The sequence below is a fragment of the Mauremys mutica genome, chromosome 1 (assembly GCF_020497125.1).
Source record: "Mauremys mutica isolate MM-2020 ecotype Southern chromosome 1, ASM2049712v1, whole genome shotgun sequence".
Lineage (NCBI taxonomy): Eukaryota > Metazoa > Chordata > Testudines > Geoemydidae > Mauremys > Mauremys mutica.
The window spans coordinates 161,973,834-161,996,808 of record NC_059072.1 but is presented as its reverse complement, the minus strand read 5'-3'; the positions used below and the strand labels follow the sequence as shown (position 1 = coordinate 161,996,808).

The following is a 22,975-nucleotide window of genomic DNA, read 5'->3' as shown; positions in this document are numbered from 1 at the left end:
TTCAGAGGCGCTGAGTAAGTCTGGCTTCTGCCGAAGTCAAGGGGAGCATCAGGATATCATCTAATGCAAATCAGGCCACTTCCATGTAGGTGCCTGAAACTTTAGATTGCCACATTTGAACTAGGGTTGCCAGGTGTCCAGTTTTTGACTGGAATGCCCGGTCGAGAAGGGACTCTGGCGGCTCCATCAGTAGTGCTGACAGGGCCGTTAAAAGTCTGGTGGGCGGTGCAGCAGGGCTAAGGCAGGCTCCCTGCCTGCCATGGCTCCACGCCGCTCCTGGAAGCAGCAGTCTGACCCTTCTCCGGCTCCCAGGCATAGGGGCAGCCAGGGGGCTCCGCATGCTGCCCCAAGCACCAGCTCTGCGACTCCCATTGGCTGAGAGAGCTGCAGGGGTGGAGCCTGCGGACAGGGCAGTGCTCAGAGCTGCCTGGTTGCGCCTCCACATAGGAGTCGGAGGGAGGACATACTGCGGCTTCTGGGAGCTGCCTGAGGTAAGCGCCACCCAGAGCCTGCACCCCTGCCCTCCTCCTGTGCCCCAGCCCTGATTCCCCTCCTGCCTGCTGAACCCCTTGATCCCAGCCCAGAGCACCCTCCTGCACCCCTAACCCCTCATCCCCAGCCCCCACAGAGCCTGGACTCCCAGCCAGAGCCCTCACCCCCTCCACACCCCAGCCCCCTGCCTCCCACCTTCTGAGCCCCTCAGCCCCAGCGTGGAGCCCCCTCCTGCACCCCAAATCCCTCATTGATGGCCCCACACCAGAGCCCCCGCCCCCAGCCAGAGCCTTTACCCCCCTGCACCCAACCCCCCTGCCCCAGCCCAGAGCTGCCTCCTGAACCCCTCATTTCTGGTCCCACCACAGAACCCGCACCCCCAGCCCAGAGCCCGTACCCCCTCCCACACCCTAACCCCCTGCCTCAGCCAGAGCCCCCTCCCATCTCCAAACTCCTCGGCTCCACCCCCCAGCCCAGAGCCCACACCTCTAGCTGGAGCCCTCAACCCCTCCTGCATCCCAGTCCACTGTCTCAGCTTAGTGAAAATCAGCAAGTGAGTGAGGGTGAGGAGAGCGAGCGACAGAGGGAGGGGGGATGGAGTGAGTAGGGGCAGGGCCTCGGAGGAGGGGCGGGGCAGGGAAAGGGTGTTCGGTTTTGTGTGAGTAGAAAGTTGGCAAACCTAACTCGAGCATTTTGGCCTAAAGAATTCACATCACTCCGAGTACGAGTAGAGTTTTTCCTTTGGACACAATTTCTCTTCCCCCAAGCAATTGTGTTGTGTGCTGGTTGACTGCTACCCTATATCCCCCAGACAGCTTCACTTCATAGGTTGTGTGTGTAATATAGCTCAAGTTTAAAGGTAAAAAGTAATTAATATTTGAAAGAAACATATCAAAGGAGAGAAAATCTAAGTTGAGACACAAAAGGAAAAGGGAGAACGTTAAACACACCCATGAAAACTGAGGTGGAAAGCAAAAAAGTACTGGTCACTAGAGTGTATGACAGCAGGAAAAATTTAATCACAGCAGTTCTGTTGCCTACAAGATTGAGCAGTGCATGGAGTTCAATTCAATAATACTTCATTGGCTTGATAAGCTATGCAAGCGTGCCCAGCATGTGAAAGAATCATAGAAATGTAGGGCTGAAAGGGACCTCGAGAGGTCATCAAGTCCAGCCCCCTGCTCTGAGGCCCCAGACTTCTGTACAAATCTGCCCATGAGAGGGCTTCACGGTGCGTTTGGGATTTGATCCCCTTTATCCAGGTGCCATTACTGTCTAGTCCTGATTCTGTGGGGGGTGCTGTGTACTGTGATGCTATCTTACCTGGCTCTCTTATTTTTGGCAGGGTTAGGCACATTTGCTTCTCCCATTTTCAGCTCCAGTGTGCCTAAATGTCATGTAATATGTTTCCATGCAGGTGAATAGAGTTTAAACCCATCCTTGATTTCTGCCTTACTCAAGGTGCGTTTATTGACACAAACTCATGGGAAATCCAAGCCCTTGACTGACCAAAATGGAAAAGGACCTTGTGGCAGGGATCCCAGTATTTTGAGATCCAACAGGAAAGAGAGAAACAGGAAAGGTGGAAAGAACATGCCGCAGCCTGATTCAACAGTCCAGATCCATCCCTTCCATTGGGAAATGTCTGCCCCAATTGTGACAAGATCTGTGGATCCCAGATCGGTCTCATTAGCCACCTTTGGATCCACCAGCAATACCTGGCTATCGTTTTATGGAGGACAATCATCCTCAAACTCCGGGGGATCAACGACGACTCAAGGTGGGAGTGCTGCAGCAGGTGCCTGGTGGAACCAGCTTTCAGGAAGAAAGTGTTGTTCCCCCAACATACCAAAGTTAGTGACATCGGGCCAGCTGATAGATAGAAGAGAAGGAGAGGAAATGTAATAGGCCATTTGTAAGCTAAATGACCTATCTTGGCCAGGATACCTCGGGACTTTCACTGGCTGGGTTATGAAGCCACATTGGTAATGCCTAAGAGACCCTTGTCCTAGGCATTCAAATCCAGCCTAGCTTGGGAGTGACACTTGTTACCATCCGAAGGCTAGTCAATGGCCTGTAATAGATGAACTTGGTGGGTCTCCGTCCAGTTCTTAATAGACAGCTGTTCACATCCCATAAACTGATGCCCTAATTGGCCTCCTTGTTGGTGGACCCAGCAGACAGGCCAAAGTCTGAATGGTCCATGGAGACACAGCTAGCCTCTTACCCCCAGCGCTGCTCCTTCACTGTTGTGGCACATCAGTGGGTTGAGACACAGAGTAACAGACGTTTTATTGCCTATGCTGTAATTGTTCTGTTGATTAACAGAGAACCAGAGCTGTCAGTCCTATGTTGCTCACCCACAGGGAATTCACTTTGAAACGATAGAAGCAGTACTGGAAAAATATCTGAACAGAGGCGCTTTAATGCCTAACAGCAAATATGCTGAGCTGGGAAACAGCCTAGTACACCCACATCTGGGTGCCAAAATCAAGGGGAGAAATAATGATCATTTCTGCATATTCCTTCTGGGAGCAGATTCCAGGAGCACAGGAAAAACATTCTCAATCACCACTCAAATCAGTGATGTTTACCAAGGAGAAGTGCCACCTCATGAGCAGTGGGAAGCAGAGGGCTGGAGTTTTCAGGCAGACTGTTGTGGAGATGGATGTGAAATGCTGGAGCCTTTCACTGGTTATTTGAAGAAAGGATGGCCCCCGCCAACAGCAAATTTTTACTTGATAGAACAAGTTCACCTCTTACTATACCAGCGAAGTCAAGGCAAGAAAGTTAGGAAGGATGGTCCTATGGTTAAGGCAATGAACTGGGACTCAGGATACTGCCAGTAAGTTCCCAGCTCTGGAATGGATTTCTTTGGATAAGTCACTGAATCTCTCTATACCTCAGTTCCCCATCTGTAAATTGAGGGAAATTTCATCTCCACTCTTCATCTGTTGTGTCTATTACAGGTAGGGCTGTCTATAGTTCAGGTTGCTTAATCTTTTCCATGATAAGACCTTGGTTCCAGTTGCTTATAACTTTGACAAACTTTAACCACTTAAGTTGAAATTTTCCATGCTGGGTGTCTGGTTTAAGTGATTTTTGCTGAAATAAAAAAAAATCAATTCAGCCATTTCCCAAAACAAGGGAAAATATTTTGTTTTTTTCCCATGGTTAAAAAATTCTTACAACTGTTTTGTAGAGAAGCTTTTGTGCCTCCAGACTTTGGAGCAAGGACATGAAATTTGGTGGGGGATCAGAGCAACTGGCCATCCTCCATTCCCTCACAGCTCCTTGTGCTGTGCTGGCCAGACTGCCCATGAACTATCCTCACCCAGCAACTGAGCACGCTCCACTCAGCCTAGGACTTCAGGGTCTGAACAGGACTTTCCCTGCATTTACTCCTTCTATCTTCTGGGAGGATGCCAGATGCAGGAACTGAGAGTAGGGAGTTGTTGTGTATTTGGTTGTCATGGTTTTGTTGCTATGGCAACTGAGTTAGATTATTATGGGTTAGCTCAACCGGTTTCAACCGGCTGAGGAGCTCTCTGTATATATGTAAATAAAATGGAGGTTTTGGTTAGCTGCCTGCTCTCTGGCCTCAAGTGATTGCTTCCTACACCGGCTGCCCCAAGGATATAACACTGGCGACGAGGATGGGATTCCGGTGCTGCTCCAGTAACAGAAGGAAGTAGAAGTTAAGGTAAAGAACAAACAAACAAAAAAGCTGCTTGTTTGCACTGACTGTGAAAGTGAAACTAAAAATCATGGCTACTCTGACCAGGCCCCTGGAGCCTTTTGATGAGAATACAGAGCAGTGGCATGTGTATACTGAGCGTTTTGAGCTTTTTGGTATTGCAAATGACATTACAGAAGCGAAGAAGGTGCCAATATTCTTAACTGTTGTAGGGGCTAAAACCTACTCTCTGCTACGCAGCTTACTACACCCTGTTAAGCCTGAGACTAAATCTTACAGTGACATTGTGGAAATCCTGGGGTCTCATTTCTCCCCAAAACCACTGGTAATTGCTGAAAGATATAGGTTCCACAAAAGAGACCAAAAGGAAGATGAAACAGTTGTACAATTTGTAGCCATTTTAAAAAAGCTAGCAGAACACTGTGAATTTAAAGAAATGTTACATGATGCCCTGCGTGACAGGTTAGTGTGTGGCCTGTACAGTGAAGCTATACGGAAGCGCCTACTGACAGAGGCTCAGCTTACCTTACAGAAGGCTGTTGATATTGCTGTCTCCATGGAACTGGCTACAAGGGAGGCACAATACATCGGTGCACCCCCTAGGGTGCAAAAAGTGTCACAAGAACCGACCCACAAAACTGTGCAGAGTCAAGAATGTTACCGCTGTGGTAAGCCGGGTCACCAGGCATCAGAATGCTGGTGTAAGGACCTGGTGTGTCGACACTGTGGCAAAAAGGGACACATTGACTGTGCCTGTAAACAAAAGAAAAAGAGGCCTGTGGTCTGGCCGACAAAAAGAGGAACCCTGCATACCCTAGAGCAGACCCAGGATGATCAAGGTGACACCTCATCGCAAGAGGAAGTGCCACTGCATGTTTTGTCTTTGGCAATGGGCTCACATGAATACTGGGTAACCCCGTTATTGGATGGCAAACGTATACGCATGGAACTGGACACCGGTGCAGCCGTCTCACTGATCTCCGAGACTGTGTATAAAGAGAGGCTACAGCATCTTCCGCTTAAGGCAACAAAAACTGTTCTGAAGACGTATACGGGAGAAGCTGTGCCTATGCTGGGCACTATTGATGTTAAGGTGGAGCTCAATGGACAGGTGGCTAAATTGCCACTGTTTGTGGTGAGAGGTAACTACCCAGCCTTAATGGGTAGGTCTTGGCTTGGGAAGATTCAACTGAACTGGGCAGAAGTGCACCGGATGACTAAAGAAGAAACCAGTCTAACCCCTATACTAAGGAAACATGCTGCTGTTTTTGGAGATGATTTGGGAAGTATGAAGGGAATCACTGTGACATTGAACATTAAACCTGGCAGTCCACCAAAATATCTGAAAGCCCGAACTGTGCCATATGCCATCAGGCCAAAAGTTGAAGCAGACTTGGAGCGCCTGGTCACCAATGGAGTCCTAATACCAGTTACCCATAGCTCATGGGCCACTCCTATCGTTCCAATCGTGAAGAAAGATGGCTCTCTCCGGATTTGCGGTGATTTTAAAGTCACTGTCAACCCAGTGTTGTGTGCAGAGCAATACCCGCTTCCCCGCATCGATGACCTCTTCGCAGGCCTGGCTGGGGGACAAAAGTTCAGTAAGATTGATCTGAGTCAAGCATATTTACAGATGCACGTCGATGAAAAGTCCCAAGAGCTGTTGACTATTGTGACTCATAAGGGGCTTTATCGATACTGTCGTCTACCCTTCGGAATAACATCTGCTCCCGCCCTGTTCCAGAGGGCTATGGACCAGATCTTGTGTGGCTTGTCAGGAGTTCAGTGCTATCTGGATGATATCCTGGTCACTGGAAGAAATGAAGAGGATCACTTAAAGAATTTAGAGGCTACCCTACAAAGACTGGAAGAGTATGGCCTACGAGTTCGCAAAGACAAGTGTGAATTCTTCAAGCCCTCTGTTGAATATTTGGGACACATCATTGATTCTGCAGGTCTTCATAAGGCCCCTGCAAAAGTTAAAGCTATTGTGGAGGCTCCCCCACCTCGAAATGTAAGCCAGCTGCGCTCGTTTCTAGGACTCCTGAACTATTATGGAAAGTTCATCTCACAGTTAGCCACACTGCTAAAACCACTTCATGAGCTCCTTGGGCAGAACAAGGCCTGGAAGTGGACTGAAGCCTGTGATGTTGCGTTTAACAAAGCTAAGGATGCATTGCTAAATTCTGAAGTTCTAACGCACTTTGATCCATCCTTACCACTGCAATTGGCCTGTGATGCCTCCCCTTATGGAGTGGGAGAAGTCGTGTCACATATTATGCCTTCAGGAGAAGAGAGACCTATTGCTTTTGCTTCACGCACTCTAAGCAAAGCAGAAACTAACTACGCCCAAATCGAACGTGAGGCATTAGGAATTGTTTTTGGAATTCGGAAGTTTCATCAGTACCTGTTTGGGCGAAAATTTACTCTTCTCACAGACCATCGACCTCTGACATCAATTTTTGGACCTTACACAGGCATTCCCCCATTAGCTGCTAGTCGTATGCAACGTTGGGCATTGTTACTTTCAGCACACACATATGAAATCAAATATCGGAAATCCACTCTACACGGCAATGCAGATGGCCTCTCAAGGTTGCCTTTGCCGGTCAAACACCAAGATAGTGCCCACAAGGAAATCTTCTACTTTGAACAGGTAGAGAATACACCCATCACTGCTACTCAGATAAAGAAGGCAACTCGCGTTGACCCAGTATTGTCCCACATTATGGACCTGGTGATGCATGGAACATCTCGACAAACCTCTCCGGTCTCATCCGACCTTGTTCCCTACATGTCCAAGCGGACAGAGTTATCGGTCCAATCTGGTTGTTTGTTGTGGGGGAGACGTGTCATTATTCCACCACCACTAAGATCACAGATGTTAGAACAGCTACATTCCGGTCACTGTGGAATAGTGCGCATGAAGGAAATTGCACGAAGCTATTTTTGGTGGCCTGGATTGGACAGCGCTATTGAAGAGAAGGCAAAAGCTTGTATGTCATGTCAGGGTGTGAGTGCACCCCAGTGGGCACCCCTACACCCATGGGACTGGCCTGAAAACCCGTGGCAACGTATTCACGTTGACTTTGCTGGCCCCCTTGAAGGAAGCATGTTCTTGGTGGCAATAGATGCCCATTCTAAATGGCCAGAAGTCTCTATAATGCAGTCCACTTCTGCAGAGAGTACTATCCAAAAACTACGAGGACTCTTTAGTCGTTTTGGTCTGCCAGAACAACTTGTGAGCGACAACGGACCGCAGTTCGTTTCTCAGGAGTTTCAAAATTTTATGAAAGCAAATGGGATACACCACATCACGTCAGCACCATATCATCCGTCCACCAACGGATTAGCTGAAAGATTTGTGCAGACAATGAAAAACGCTTTGAAATCAGCAAGGGGACAACACTCCATTCAAAAGCGTCTGGATACCTTTTTACTTTCCTACAGAAAGACACCTCATGCTACGACCCACGCATCTCCGGCCTTTCTAATGATGGGACACGCTGCGCACTTGCTTTGATCTGCTGAAACCTTCTGAACCCCGACAAATTGTGCAACATCAGCAGCAATATCAAGTAATCAGACGGGCACCCAGAGCAAAAGACCGAACCTTTAGCCCGGGACAGCCAGTTTTGGCTCGGAATTATACTTCCAGAGCTAAATGGGTTCTGGCCACAGTCATCACTCAAACAGGACCTGTTTCCTACACAGTCCGGACTGCAGAGAATCTTACCTGGCGGCGACATGTAGATCAGCTGTTGCCAGGTCATGCCAGTCCTCAGGACCCATCTGCAGTTGAGGGGTCTGCCTTCACCTCTTCTGGTGAGGGATCGAATCACGAGTCACCTGTTTCTGACTGTTCTCCTCCATTACTGCCGGCGGCTGAGATACCCCTTTGCCCAGCACGAGCTGATACCACCTCCTCACCTGTTCGTGCTGCGGACCCTGAGCCCCTAGTGCTTTCGGGTGCAATAACACCAGTAGTTCGCCGTAATCCACCTAGAGACAGAAGGCCTCCTCATCGGCTGGATCTTTAGCTAGGGCGAACCCACGGTTATGGGGCAAAATAATCCCAGGGTTTAGCCGGGAATGGAGGCAGTCTACCCTCCTTCTCTAGTCTAGTGTGTGTTTTATTTAGGGGATGTTCTTATTAGGGGGGGAGGAATATGTTGTGTATTTGGTTGTCATGGTTTTGTTGCTATGGCAACTGAGTTAGATTATTATGGGTTAGCTCAACCGGTTTCAACCGGCTGAGGAGCTCTCTGTATATATGTAAATAAAATGGAGGTTTTGGTTAGCTGCCTGCTCTCTGGCCTCAAGTGATTGCTTCCTACACCGGCTGCCCCAAGGATATAACAGGAGTCTCTCCTGTGCTCTCAATGCTGCACCTGCTGGCACCCAGGCAGCATGGAGGGGAAGGAGGAAGCAAATGACTGTAATGCAGAATGGTGAGGAGCTGGGTCTGGGGTCAGGTGACCAGTGGGGAGACTGGGATAAGGAGCTCAGGGTAAGGGACTGGGATGTGGCTCTGAGGATGAGGAGGGAACTGAGATGAAAAACCAAAGGGAGGAGTCACTGGAAGGTGGAGCTGTGGAGAGTGGGACTGGGATGAGGTCCCAGGGAGGTGGAGGTGAACAACTGAGATATGGAGTTGAGTTGGGGATCTGGGACTGGGACTGGGATGTATTGCTGAGAGGGAATGGGGCTGGGACAAAGGCTGGGGGGGGGTGTGCACAAAGGTGCAGAGGTGGAGGAATTGGGACAAGGAGCCACGGGTGTGTGTGAACTGGAATGAGGAGCTCACAGGGATCTCTGGGGCCAAGGAGCTGAGGGTAATCAGGTAGGGAGACGGACAAGGAGCCAACGAGGTGCACTGAATGAGACAGGGTCTGGTGGATAAAATAATATGTGGTCATGTAATTAAAGACTGTATCATAATGGATATGCATAAGTTGCACAGGCAACCTGAATAATGGCATTTCCTAATTTTTGAGTGCTTGGCTTTGGCTTAATAATGTTCTTTTAATGCAGTTTTTTTGTATATAGTTTAGATGCAATGCGTGTGTTGGGGGCAAGGACTGTTTTCTAGCTTGCTGGAGCCACTAGGAGGTACCACTGTAGTATTTCTACTAATAATCCTATATATCTGATGTAGTGGAAAAGGGGGAATCAGTAGAAAGATGCAATGAGGAAGGTGACATGGACTGAGCTGAGGACAGAAAGGTTGTGATTTGCCGAATCTACTGCTTTTAACCATAAGAGCATCCTTCCTCTGGTTCAGGTCCATATCCTTCAGATGCTTCACAATTGAAATCTTCCCTATTTATTTGCTTTTGTATGTTGTTATATCAATTCCCTCATCCCCTCCTCTCTACCAGAAATGCCAACCTCCATCATTGCTCTGCTTCTGTTAGAACCCTTTTTACTTTATTCCCTTGTGCATGGAGTACCCTTCTTCTTCGAGTGCTTGCTCACGTCCATTCCACATTAGGTGTGTGTGTTCGCCACATGCACTGATGCTGGAAGTTTTTCCCTCCAGCAGTATCTGTAGGGGACTGGCTCTGGCGCACCCTGGAGTGGCGCTGACATGGCGCAGTATAAGGGGTGCTGCTGGCTCCTCCCCCCCCTTAGTTCCTTCTTGCCACCAGTGACTGTGCTGGAACTTCTGCTGCTTCAGCTAGCGTTGTTTCGTTCTCAGTTCTTGCGAACTTTGAAAACCTGTAATATAGTTGTATATATTTAGTATTGCTTAGTTACCCTTAGTAGTAGTTCTCAACTCTTCGTTAGTCCCGAACAGGACTCAGCCGGGGGATGGTGCATGCCCCAGGCTTTAAGCCCTGCGATCACTGCAAGTGGCCTATGCTCGTCAGTGATCCACAAACCAGCTGCGTAAGGTGCTTAGGTGAAGGGCACATAAGTGACAAGTGCCGTATATGCAAGTCCTTCAAACCTAGGATGAAGAAGAAGCGTGATATCCGTCTGAAAGCACTCCTGATGGAGTTGGCATTCACTCCAGGTGCGGAGCAGTGGCCCAACTCTGCACTGAGCACTATGGCCTCAGTACGCAGTGCTCCGTTGGCACCGTCCTCGAGCCAGCACCAGTCCCCCTCCACGGCTCTGGTGAAGAAGCTGAAAAGACTGTGAGGGGAAAGGAGAGGGCGGAGAGCGAGCCATGATGCGTGCCGGGCAGCTCAATGCACCCACTGGGAACTCGGGCCCCAGCTCAGGTTGAGCGGTGCAGCCCATCCCATACATCACCTGTGACCCCAGATAGCAGTGCAGGCCCCAGCCAGCTTCAGGTGCTGTCGATGCACGAAGCCCTTCAAGCGGCACAGGAGATCCTGATCCTCTCAATGCCGCCCACACCTGCTCCAGCGGTAGCCCAGTCTCAGGAAAAACCCAGGTTGGGACCTATACGTGTGTCCCCCACTCAGCGACACCATTCCCCATTGAGAGGGATGTCCTGCCATCGCTTGCCCACCCAAAGCTGTCACACCTCAGGACTAGAGAGGCAGGATCAGCTGAGCCCTCTATTGTCCCCGCCCCAGGGGCACTGATTGGGGATTCGAGGTGTACCTTGCTGGTGGATTGGCACAGACCCTCTGGGGCATGTGCCACCCGGCAAGAACTCCAGGACCAGCCCCAACCGTCTCCAAGGGCCTGGGACCGACCAGCGCCATGGTACCCGTGGAACCCCTGGGGGTTCACCCACCCTTTTCAGGTTGCCCAATTGGTGTTGGGAGCCTCGGAGAGGCCAGCGGCCTAGGCATCCCGTCCCGCTCCGGTGCTCGAGGCTTCAGGGGGTAAGACCCCGCAGGTCCAGGAGGACCCAGGGGAGCAAGCTGCTGGACCACCAATAGATGTGGAGGTTCCTGTGGCACCAGCATCAGGCTTGTCGTTGCCAGTTGAGGCTATCATGGGGCCCCCTCACCCAGTTCCTCAGGATGATGCCAAGGCACACCAGGAACTTTTGAAGAGGGTCGCTTCTAACCTGGGGCTTCAGGCAGATACATTGGAAGAGCCCTCAGACTCTCTGTTTGATATCCTTTGGTCCTTGGCTCCCACCAGGGTGGCTCTACTCCTTCATGGAGAGGTCTCCAAAATCACTAATGCCCTATGGCAGACCCCCTCTTCCCTGGCCCCTATCTCTAAAAGGGCTGAACGCAAGTACTTCATGCCAGCCAAAGGGCATGAGTACTTATACTCCCACCCAATCCCCAATTCCCTTGTGGTCAAGGCGGTTAACCACAAGGAGAGGCAGGGACAACCCAGGGCCACCCCCAAAAATAAAGACTTGAGGAGGCAGGATCTTTTTGGACGTAAAGTTTATTAGTCTTCCAGACTTCAGCTGAGAAGAGCCAACCACCAAGTCCTCCTTGGCCGATATGACTTCAGTATGTGGCAAGCCATGGCCAAGTTCGAAGAGTTGCTCCCTGAGGCTGCCAAGAAGGAGTTCTGAGCCATTCTCAATGAGGGCATGACTGCGGCCAGGGCGGCCCTCCAGGTGGCATCAGATGCTGCTGCCCGCACCACGGCTTCCGCTATCTCCGTGTGGCGAGTCTCTTGGCTGCTCCTCTCTGGATTGTCCACCAAGGCCTAGCAGTCATTGCAGAACCTGCCCTTTGCCAGCAGGGCCCTATTTGCAGAGCAAACAGACAGCAAGTTGCATGGTGTCAAGGACTCCTGCACCACCCTGAAACCCCTAGGTCTCTATGTCCCAGCCCTGGCGCATAAGCAGTTCAAACTGCAGCAGCCTCAGGGCCAGGGGAGCCAGCCTCGGCAGGACCAGCCCCAGAGGTAGCCTGAATGATCCTCCAAAGGTGGGGAACTCCCCAAGTGGACCTGTTCGCTACCAGACAGAACAAGAAATGCCACCGGTTTTGTTCTCGATAGGGTCTGAGCAAGGACTCCATCTCCGATGCCTTCCTCCTGTTGTGGTCAGGGAACCTGATGTACGTGTTCCCTCCGATTCCACTCATCAGCAGGGTCCTGGCAAAGATCAAGAGAGACCAGGCGCAGGTTATCATGATTGCCCCAATGTGGCCTTGCCAGCAGTGGTTCAGCACGCTCATGAGCCTGTCAGCAGTCCCTCCCTAGCCCCTGCCCAGCCGATCGGACCTGCTGTCGCAGGACCATGGTCAGCTCTTACACCCCAACCTTGTGTCCCTCTACCTCCCGGTGGGGCTGCTGCGTGACTGAACCTGGAGGAGCGGACCTGTTCAAAAGGAGTCCAACAGATCCTTCTGGGAAGTAGGAAGCCTTCAGCCAGACTGTGAATGGCTTGCCAACTACAGAACTAGTTTCTCCTCCCTTGGTTTTCACACCTCAGCTGTTAGAACAGGGCCTCATCCTCCCTGATTGATCTAACCTCGTTATCTCTAGCTTGCTTCTTGCTTGCTTATATTTACCTGCCCCTGGAAATTTCCACTCTTGCATCCGACGAAGTGGGCATTCACCCACGAAAGCTCATGCTGCAAAATGACTGTTAGTCTGTAAGGTGCTACAGGATTCTTTGCTGCTTTTACAGAACCAGACTAACATGGCTACCCCTCTGATACCCTTCAGCCAGACTGACTTACCTGGCCAAGTGGACAAGGTTTTCCCGCTGGGCATCCGACCACAGCATCTCTCCCTCGTGTTCCTCCATATAGGCTGTCCTGGACTACCTGCTCCATTTGAGGAGCCTGGACCTGACATACCCTTCCATTAGAGTACATCTTGCGGCCATCTCTGCACTTCACCTGCTGATCCAAGGACAGACGGTGTTCTCCCCTGACATGACAGATTCTTGAGAGGGCTGGAGAGACTCTCTTTTCACAGGTGTGGGCTCCCATCCTGCAGTGGAATCTTAATTTGGTCCGCTCTAGGCTCACTAGCTAGCCCTTTGAACTTTTGGGTTCCTGCTTCCTTTCCTATCTGTCATGTTAGGCTGCATTCCTGGTGGCAGTGACGTCAGCGAGACAGGTCTTGGAAATTAAAGCCTTGACCCCAGAATTGCTATACACTGTCTTCTACAAAGATAAGATTCGGTTGCGGCCCCACCTGGCCTTCCTGCCACAGGTGGTCTCCACCTTCCATATGAACCAGGACATCATCTTCACGGTGGTCTGTCCCAAACCGCACAAGACCAGTGAAAGAGGTGTCTTCTCTGGATGTCCATGCCGTGGGCCTTGGCTTTTTACTTAGAATGTACCAAGACTTTCCGTAAATCGATTCAGCTTTTCATTGCTACAGCGGATAGGATGAAAGGTCAGTTTAAAGGACAGTATAGGTCCTATGGGCCTGAACTCCAGTTCCATACAGCCCTGAAATTTGTGTTCTTTTTAACTTCCATCCCGTCTGGATTTACCCTAGCTGATTGCCTGTGTCACTGACATATAGACACTGGACAGCATTGGATTTTTCAGTGCTGTTTATGCTGCTTTGATTCATTTGGGCTATATATCATGTAGCTTCTTGCATGTTCATTTTCAGTAATTCTGCAAGTGCCTTTAATTACAAATCTCGTGACATCCTATTCTCCCACTCAAGCCTGGCAACTTGGCACCCACAGGTTCTCAGCTCAAATTTCATTTTCTGCCATCTCTGTTCTACTCTCAGTTAAAATGTTTATTTTTATCACACTCCTATCAAAAGACTTAAATTATCTGTCTAATTCCTCTCTTGCATGAGATAACGGTGTGTGTGTTTTCAGGGCTCGTGTGGCAAGGCATGTGTCATAAATAAACAGATCAGGGTTACCTGAGAAACACCTGACCAGAGGACCAATCAAGGGACAGGATAATTTCAAATCTCTGTGGAGGGAAGCCTTTGTCTGTGTTCCTTGTTGGCTCTGTGCTCTCTTTGGATCTAAGAGAGGCCAGTCATGTCTCCAAGTTCTCCTGGAGTAGTTCCTACTATCCAATAGTGAGTATTAATTAGAAAGGCGGATTAGTCTTATAATTTGATTTCTACATTTGCAATTGTGGTGCTGTTTGTTTGCTGGCTCACAAGAAACTAGAAAAACTGGTTTGGTAACTTGTCTCTTGCAAACTGCTAAGTACCCTCTCAGTAGGTGTCCCTTCTAACAAAAGCCTTGTTAGAAAACCCTACACCTCCTTTTCCTCAAGCTGCCTGTCCAGCAACCAGAAAGAAAAACTGCTTCCAGCAAAGCCTGCTGGAAAACTTAATTCCCTCCAGCCAACCTTGCTGAAGATTCCTTCTAATAATACCAGTTAGAAACTGAATACTTGTAACCCCCCCTCTTCTCTCAGGTTGCTTTCCTGCTCTAGAAGAAAAGAATAGCTCTCTTCAGCTTAGCCCAGCTGAAAAAAAACTCCCTCTAACAATACCAGTTAAAAAAACCTTATCTAATTGCCTTCGGGGTATCTCTCCCTCCTAACCTGCAGTCCTGCTTTAGGAGAAGAGAATAGCAATGGCTCTCTGGTTCAGAAAAATCCCATGTTTGGGGCCCTTTCTCCTGTTTGCGGTTAACTTGGGCTGAGCAACTAGCTGGAGGTGAGGCTATGGATTCTGATGAAAGTTGACTGTGAAAACCATCACTTTGGGTGAAATGCTGTTGCAACCTCTACGTTTTTTTACTAGGTAGCTAATTTGTGCATGTGTAGTGCAGCTTTCTCTCCCTTAGAAGGTTGGGAGGTAGTTCTTGAAGAATCTGTTTATAGGAAGTATGACTTTTCAGAAGCTTTACTTTCAAATCAAATTTTCCCAAATCCTCCAAAGCACTTCTTATATCTCCCTTCTAAATTTCAACTTTCTAGTCCCAGCCATACTGACTCTACTGCTGTGCAAAGAAAATGTCATTAGATACATTTTTATAAAGAGGAAAATATATTTTCTCCCATTCTCCTCATTCTCAAAAGTGCCCTAACCATTTTTGCTCATACTCTCTTTGATCATTGGGCTGATGGCAGAACTGTAGAATTACAGCCCCGAAGGTGACAGTGCCAGAAAATTATGAGGAAATGAAGAAAGGGAGGTTAGAAAGGAAATGCTCTGGTAACGTTAACTATAGCTTTCAGTGGAGCTTCAACTATAACACACACAGAGCACATAATAAAATAATCTCAAGTGAAAATTGCTTCTGTGAACCTAAGGTGTATGCACTAGACAGGTTGCTCCCTGGGTGTGAACTTGAAATCTGTCTGTGTGCCCTCATTTTTCCAACCAAGGCACCTCTGATTCCTTTACAACTCACATCTCAGTGACTGACTTGCTGACTCAAGACACCCCCGCCCCCCGTGACTCTTCTACCAAGCTCAGCACAATCTGCCTTGCTGCCTGTCTTGAAAATCTTTTAATACAAACTTTTGCCACGTTCTCTGTGGCTGGTGGGGAAAAAAATGATAAGACATATTGCTGCCTCTCTGTGTCCCTACTTTGTACAGTCCCTGAAGTGCATCTAGAAGAGAAGAGCAAACAGTTTAACTCTCTGTTCTTATCTGCATTTGCCTTTTTAGTTGCCATTTACACGCTGCTCAGGTTTTAAAATCTTGGTTTAAGAGCTGTTCCCGAGGGACCTAATAGCAGCTTAATCAGAATCCATCTGCACAGCACTTGCATTTGTGAAATCTTAATGCAGCTGGGGATTAATTAATTTATTTCCATAAAACCAGAGCTCTGTGAAAAGAACTGACTGGAATTCTGGGATATTAATGTACAGCCCTGCAATGATAATAGAGTTTGCTGGAGTTTCTTTTAGCGATGTATAGATTAGTCAGAGCAGAGTGTATGAGAAGGAGTAAGAACAATGGGGATGTCATGCTGTGAAGCTTTAATGGAGAAAGATGCACTTGATAAGTTCTATAGCAGCTCAAACTATTATTGTGACTGATGAAGTTGGAGCGGGGGGGGGAGGTTAAGAGCACTGGAGCAAAAACAAATCCAAGACTCCGTGGTCGAGGACAGTGTTGCCAGCCCCAAAGATCACGGGATTGGCTTAAATATAAGGAGACTTTTTAAAAAAATACTACATGTTGTTTTTTGTTTTGCCTTCTGGTTCCCTGGCCTTTAGGGTTTGTGTTTTCAAAGTTTTCTCAGTAATCGCAAAGGCTAGAAACTTTTTTCTTTTAAATGAAACCTGAAACTTCTCCCATAATCACGTTTCCAGGAGTTGGGGCTTTAAGAAAAACGCAAAATACGGTGAAACTCAAAAACATAACAACGGCCATACTGGGTCAGACCAAAGGTGCAACCAGCCCAGTATCCTGTCTACCGACAGTGACCAATGCCAGGTGCTCCAGAGGGAATGAACCTAACAGGTAATGATCAAGTGATCTCTCTCCTGCCATCCATCTTCACCCTCTGACAAACAGAGGCTAGGGACACCATTCCTTACCCATCCTGGCTAACAGCCATTAATGGACTTAACCTCCATGAATTTATCCAGTTCTCTTTTAAACCTCTTATACGCCTAGCCTTCACAACCACCTCAGGCAAGGAGTTTCACAAGTTGACTGTGCGCTGTGTGAAGAACTTCCTTTTATTTGTTTTAAACCTGCTGCCCATTAATTTCATTTGGTGGCCCCTAGTTCTTATATTATGGGAACAAGTAAATAACTTTTCTCCACACCACTCATGATTTTATATACGTCTATCATATCCCCTCTTAGTCTCCTCTTTTCCAAGCTGAAAAGTCCTAGCCTCTTTAATCTCTCCTCATATGGGACCCATTCCAAACCCCTAATCATTTTAGTTGCCCTTTTCTGAACTTTTTCTAATGCCAATATATCTTTTTTGAGATGAGGAGGCCACATCTGTACGTAGTATTTGAGATGTGGGCGTACCATGGATTTATATAAGGGCAATAAGATATTCTCTGTATTATTCTTTATCCCCTTATCGATGATTCCTAATGTCCTGTTTGCTTTTTTGACCGCCGCTGCACACTGCGTGGACATCTTCAGAGAACTATCCACGATGACTCCAAGATTTTTTTCCTGATTTGTTGTAGCTAAATTAGCCCCCATCATATTGTATGTATAGTTGGGGTTATTTTTTCCAATGTGCATTACTTTACATTTATCCACATTAAATTTCATTTGCTATTTCGTTACCCAGTTACTTAGTTTTGTGAGATCTTTTTGAAGTTCTTCACAGTCTGCTTTGGTCTTAACTATCTTGAGCAGTTTAGTATCGTCTGCAAACTTTGCCACCTCACTGTTTACCCCTTTCTCAAGATCATTTATGAATAAGTTGAATAGGATTGATCCTAGGACTGACCCTTGGGGAATACCACTAGTTACCCCTCTTCATTTTGAAAATTTACCATTTATTCCTACCCTTTGTTCCCTGTCTTTTAACCAGTTCTCAATCCATGAAAGGATCTTCCCTCTTATCCAATGACAACTTAATTTACATAGGAGCCTTTGGTAAGGGACCTTGTCAAAGGCTTTCTGGAAATCTAAGTATACTATGTCCACTGGATCCCCCTTGTCCACATGTTTGTTTGACCCCCTTCAAAGAACTCTAAGGCCTGGTCTACACTGGGGGGGAGGAGGTGTCGAACTAAGGTACGCAAGTTCAGCTACACGAATAGCGTAGCTGAACTCGAACTACCTTAGTTCGAACTACTCACCCGTCCAAACGCTGCGGGATCGAAGTCCGCGGCTCCCCCGTCGACTCCGCCACCGCCGTTTGCGGTGGTGGAGTTCCGGAGTCGACGGGAGCGCGTTCGGAGTTCGAACTATCGCGTCTAGATTAGACGCGATAGTTCGAACTCCGAGAAGTCGAACTCTACGTGTCGACCCGGCAGGTAAGTATAGACCTACCCTAATAGATTAGTAAGACACGATTTCCTTTTACAGAAACCATGCTGACTTTTGCCCAACAAGTTATGTTCTTCTATGTGTCTGACAGTTTTTTTCTTTACTATTGTTTCAATTAATTTGCCCGGTACTGACAGACTTACCGGTCTGTAATTGCCTGCCGGGATCACCTCTAGCGCCCTTTTTAAATATTGGCATTACATTAGCTATCCTCCAGTCATTGGGTACCGAGGCCGATTTAAAGGACATGTTACAAACCATAGTTAATAGTTCCGCAACTTCACATTTGAGTTCTTTCAGAACTCTTGGGTGAATGCCATCTGGTCCCCGTGAATTGTTACTGTTAAGTTGATCAATTAATTCCAAAACCTCCTCTAGTGACACTTCAATCTGTGACAATTCCTCAGATTTGTCACCTAGAAAGGATGGCTCAGGTTTGGGAATCTCCCTAACATCCTCAGCTGTGAAGACTGAAGCAAAAAATTCATTTAGTTTCTCTGCAATGACTTTATTGTCTTTAAGTGCTCCTTTTGTATCTCGATCACCTCACTGGTTGTTTAGCAGGCTTCCTGCTTCTGATGTACTTAAAAGACATTTTGTTATTATCTTCTGAGTTTTTGGCTAGCTGTTCTTCAAACTCCCTTTTTGGCTTTTCTTGTTACATTTTTACATTTAATTTGGCAGTGTTTGTGCTCCTTTCTATTTACCTCACTAGGATTTGACTTCCACTTTTTAGAAGATGCCTTTTTATCTCTCACTGCTTCTTTTTACATGGTTGTTAAGCCACATTGGCTCTTTTTTAGTTCTTTTACTGTTTTTCTTAATTTGGGGTATACATTTAAGTTTGTTACTTTATTATGGTGTCTTTAAAAAGCGTCCATGCAGCTTGCAGGGATTTCACTCTCATCGCTGTACCTTTTAATTTCTGTTTAACTAACCTTTTCAGTTTTGCATAGTTTGCCTTTTTTAAATTAAATGCCACAGTGTTGGGCTGTTGAGGTGTTCTTTCCACCAGAGAGATGTTAAATGTTGTTATATTATGGTCACTATTTCCAAGCGGTCCTGTTATTATTACCTCTTGGACCAGGTCCGGCGCTCCACTGAGGACTAAATCGAGAGTTGCCTCTCCCCTTGTGGGTTCCTGCACCAGCTGCTCCAAGAAGCAGTCATTTAAGTATTGAGAAATTTTGTCTGTGCATTTTGTCCTGAGGTGACATGTTCCCAGTCAATATGGGGATAATTGAAATCCCCCACTATTAGTGAGTTCTTAATTTTGATAGCCTCTCTAATTTCCCTTAGCATTTCATCATCACTATCAGTGTCCTGGTCAGGAGGTCGATAATAGATCCCTACTCTTATTAGAGCATGAAATTACTATCCATAAAGATTCTATGGAACATGTGGATTCATTTAAGATTTTTTACTTCATTTGATTCTACATTTTCTTTCACATATAGTGTCATTCCCCTTTCCCCGCACAACCTGTTCTGTCCTTCCAATATATTTTGTACCCCAAAATGATTGTGTCCCATTGATTGTCCCCACTCCACCAGGTTTCTTTGATACCTATTATATCAATATCCTCCTTTAACACGAGCCACTCTAGTTCACCCATCTTATTATTTAGGCTTCTAGCATTTGTATACAAACACTTTAAAAACTTGTCACTGTTTATTTGTCTGCCCTTTTCTGATGTCAGATTCTTTTTTATGTGAATGTTTCTCTTCTAATCTGGCCCATACTTTATCCTCTTCCATTCTGTCCTCCTGACTAGAACCTAGAGAATCTCTATCAATAGACTCTCCTCTAAGAGAAGTCTCTGTCCGATCCATGTGCTCCGCTGCAGCAATCGGCTTTCCCCCATCTCTTAGTTTAAAAACTGCTCTGTGACCTTATTAATGTTAAGTGCCAGCAGTCTGGATCCACTTTGGTTTAGGTGGAGCCCATCCTTCCTGTATAGGGTCCCCTATCCCAAAAGTTTCCCCAGTTCCTAATAAATCTAAACCCCTCCTCTCTATATACCATCGTCTCATCCACGCATTGAGACTCTGAAGCGCTGCCTGCCTACCTGGCCCTGCGCATGGAACTGGAAGCATTTCTGAGACTGCTACCATAGAGGTCCTGGATTCCAGTCTCTTTCCTAGCAGCCTAAATTAGGCATCCAGGATGTCTCTCCTACCCTTCCCTATGTCATTGGTACCTACATGTACCACGACCACCGGCTCCTCCCCAGCACTACACATAGGTCTATCTAGATGCCTCAAGAGATCCACAACCTTCACACCAGGCAGGCAAATCACTATACGGTTCTCCCGGTCATCACAAACCCAACTATCTATGTTTCTAATGATCGACTCTCCCATTACTAACACCTGCCTTTTCCTAGCAACTGGAGTTCCCTCCCCCAGAGAGGTAACCTCCGAGCGAGAGGCAACCCCAACATCATCTGGAAGGAGGGTCCCAATTATGGGAAGGTTTCCCTCTGCTCCCGTTGACTGGTCTCCTTCCTTGAGCCTTTCATCCTCCTTAACAGCACTGGGGCTGTCTGACCAGAGGTGGGACAAATCTACAGTGTCCCGGAAAGTGCCCTCATCAACATACCTCGCTGCCTCCCTTAGCTCCTCCAGTTCTGCCACCCTGGCCTCCAAAGCCCGTACGCAGTCTCTGAGGGCCAGCAGCTCTTTGCACCGAATGTACGCACATGCCACCTGCCCACAAGGCAGGTAATCATACATGCTGCACTCGGCACAATAAACTGGATAGCCTCCAGTCTGCTGATGGGGCTATCATGAGAGTTGGCAAGACTGAGTTGATTCCCCAGTTCCTTCCTTTCTTCTTTCTTTCTCTGAATGCTAAAGCTTAAGATGTAAGGTGGGGGGAAGTCATCACTTCAGTGACTGGCAAGATGTAAACTTGGGGGCAAATTTTCCACATGCTGATGATTGGCTTCCCTTTTTCACGGGAGAGACTCTGATCAATTGTACCTCCTAATTGTTTGATTTGCACCTGCAAAAGGGAAGGCCACCCTTTTGAACATACGGCCATTCAGCCTTGGTGATAGATGTCTAATTGACAGCTCTGGAGACTGACGTTCCCTGCTTATTCCACAGAACAGATAGTGGCACAAGCTTGTCCAAAACCTCGTGCCAGCATGCTTCCCACCCTGACCAAGGGGACCCACTCTAGCAGTGAAAAAAGGAGTTCAGTCGCCGCCTGTCATTCACTCCTTCACCTCTGTGCTGAGAAGGGGGCCAGTTGTGGCAATGTTTGTGGTGTGATTGCTTGATCACGGAGCACTTGACTCAGAAAAGAAAAATCACAGACTACTGAACAGCCATCGGCCGGTAACAGCTTTAAGTTGCTACTAATGTGGGCTGGACATGAATCAGTGACCTATTAGTGAAAGACACTATACGCCAGTACCAGTCACCAGCGCCATCCATTCCCCAAACTGGGGACTCTGTTATTCTCTCCAGGTTGTTTTGACTGAGCACTGTACTCAGATGGAATGAAGAGTTCCCATCAACAAATGTACTGATTGATAAGTGCAAAAATACACCACTCCAGTGGGGCACATATAGTGAGTGAAGAACACACATTTGGGGTACTTGTACGGTTTCTTTACTCTGGGCAGAATCCCTTTGAGAGTAGGAAGGAGTGGTTATATTGAAGAAAGGTTTTACTAGAAGCAGAGGTAGTGAGGGTAGTAAATTGGCAGTTGATTCAATATTATAGATAAGTAAGACACTTGTGCATCTGATTTCTATAATTCATTAAATAGATTGATAAGCTCCTTGGTGCAGGGACTATGTCTCCTTCAAAGTTCTATGCACTATGAAATACACTGGTGTTAAGCAAACTAGAATATTGGATTTGTCATATTGGATTGGACCAACAGCCCATCTACTTCAGTATCTGACAGTACCTTTGTTATAGGCAATGCAGGTAAAGTTGCTTTTAGTTACTTTCCATTATAAGACCTTGTTAGTTGCTTATAACTATGCCAAACTTTGCCCATTTGGGCTAAGATTTTCCATGCCAGATGCCTGCCTCAAGCTGATTTTTTTTTTAAAGTTTCAGCTAAAACAATTAAGCTCTTTCCATGCACAAGCTTAGGGAAAAATAAGTTGTTTTGCCCTTGTTAATAAAGCTTTGACAATCATTTTGTTGAGGAATGCTAGCTCTAGTGTCCAGGATGTGCATTTTCCTGGTCCTGTAAAAATTTGGCCAAGGTTTGACCCTCTGAAAAATCTGTTTGCACTTGCTCAGTAGAGACTTGTTACGAGATTGCAGCCAACTTCTCTGAAGTTTCCATTTGCACTGAGCATGCTCCAGCCCCACACAGGCCTTATGAGCCAACAGGACTGTGTATGCGCCATCTCCACAGAGTGACTGAGCATGCTGGGGAAAAAATATTATGTGATCATATAATTAAAGACTGTATCATAATGTGTACATGGGGGGGGGGGGAGGATGGGGCAAATCAAGGTTGTACAGGCAATCTTAATTCTGAAATTCCCAACTTTTGAGTGCTTGACTTTGCAACCTTCATGTTTTTTTAAGGTAGTTTTTTTTTTCAGGTGTAATTATCTATATTAAAGCAACCGTTCCAAAGCCCCAACTGAGATCATGATCCCATTGTGCTAGGTACTGTACATACAGTAAGAGATGGTTCTTTCTCCAAAGACCTTAAACATACAAGACATACTTCCTTTCAGATAACCTTTGTATTATCCTTCCAGTTTTACGAATGGTGGTAAAGCAATTAAGTAACATGTCCAAGGTTGCATAGAAAGTCGGGGGAGGGGGAAATTGAACGCCATTCTCCTGAGTCCCAGTCAGTACCTTAACCACAAGGCAATACTTCCTCTGAGTAGCAGGTGCTTTAGAGGAAGGAGTACAGCTGCTGTGATGGACAATTATGCAAGAACATTCCAATGTGGGATGTTTCTTCTGAATGTAGGCCAGTCAGTTTGGCTTGTGCCCTGAAGCATAAATCTTGATATAAATTATAAAT

General features: G+C 47.1%; 1 protein-coding gene across 1 annotated transcript in view; it reads left to right on the top strand.

Annotated features, from left to right (window-relative positions):
• Positions 1-22,975, top strand: part of TIGIT (T cell immunoreceptor with Ig and ITIM domains) — a 77,394-nt gene that overhangs the window by 27,036 nt on the left and 27,383 nt on the right. The gene's annotated exons all lie outside the window — the stretch shown is intronic.